A 1,039-nucleotide genomic window follows, 5' to 3' on the forward strand; every position below is an offset into this window, starting at 1 on the left:
CACCATGGCTGCCAGCCTCCTGGATGTCATGGGCATGGACTTCTCTCAAATTTATTAAATTGTCTAATAGCCTCAGTTGACTATTTAAATTGCAAAACATATGTACAGTCACTACTGTAGTGTCGGGCATGGAAGCCAATATAATAGTAAATGTTCATTGTATTCTCCTTTTGCATTTAGCTGGAGCCAAATGTGCAAACCTTCATTGTAAGTCATCTAGACCATAGTATTACTATTCTTCCTGCTTTAGAGCTATCTGAGATAATATGGGTAACTATACTCTCCTTGACTGGGTTCAATAACAGAATTTTTTATATTGTATTACACCTTACAATCTATGATGTTCAATGGGCCTACATGGATCAGTGATTTGTTCACAAAGCAAAATGTGCTTTTCTACAAGATAAGAGTGATTAACAGCCCACCTCTCAAGAGCAGGCTCTAGAAAAAGAATAGAACGTTACTTAACCATCACATTAGCATCATCTGCTCCCATCAGCCCAAACCAGCAATTTTATTTTACTGAACAATGCCAAGTGTATATGACTCATTGACTTAGGTGTCCTTAGATGTCCCAAGGAGGCATGTGATGTGATGGAAGATGAATGATCTTTGGCATCAGACAAGTCATACAGAAATCTTTTTTTTTTAATTATAGTTTATTGGGATGACAGTGGTTAGTAAACTTACATAGGTTTCAAGTGTACAATTCTGTAATACATCATCTATATATCACATTGTGTGTTCACTACCCAGTCAGTTTTCCTTCCATCACCACATATTTGATCCCATTTACCCTCTTCTACCACCCCCGTCCCCTCTTACCCTCTGGTAACCACTACACTATATCTATATCTATGAGTTTTTATTTTTTCATTTCTTTGCCTTGTTCCTTTGTTGCTTTCAGTTTTATATCCCACATATCAGTGAAAGCATATGGTTCTCAACTTTTTCTGTCTGACTTATTTCGCTTAATATAAGAATCTCAAGATCCATCCATGTTGTTGCAAATGGCACTATTTCATCTTTTCTTATGGCA

At 36.8% G+C, this 1,039-nt stretch overlaps 1 protein-coding gene across 1 annotated transcript in view; it reads left to right on the top strand.

The window, feature by feature from the left end:
- The window catches only part of LOC109393324 (protein eyes shut homolog), a 1,090,347-nt gene that overhangs the window by 778,847 nt on the left and 310,461 nt on the right, over window positions 1-1,039 (top strand).

This window comes from Hipposideros armiger, unplaced genomic scaffold (assembly GCF_001890085.2).
Source record: "Hipposideros armiger isolate ML-2016 unplaced genomic scaffold, ASM189008v1 scaffold_375, whole genome shotgun sequence".
In the NCBI taxonomy this organism is placed as follows: domain Eukaryota; kingdom Metazoa; phylum Chordata; class Mammalia; order Chiroptera; family Hipposideridae; genus Hipposideros; species Hipposideros armiger.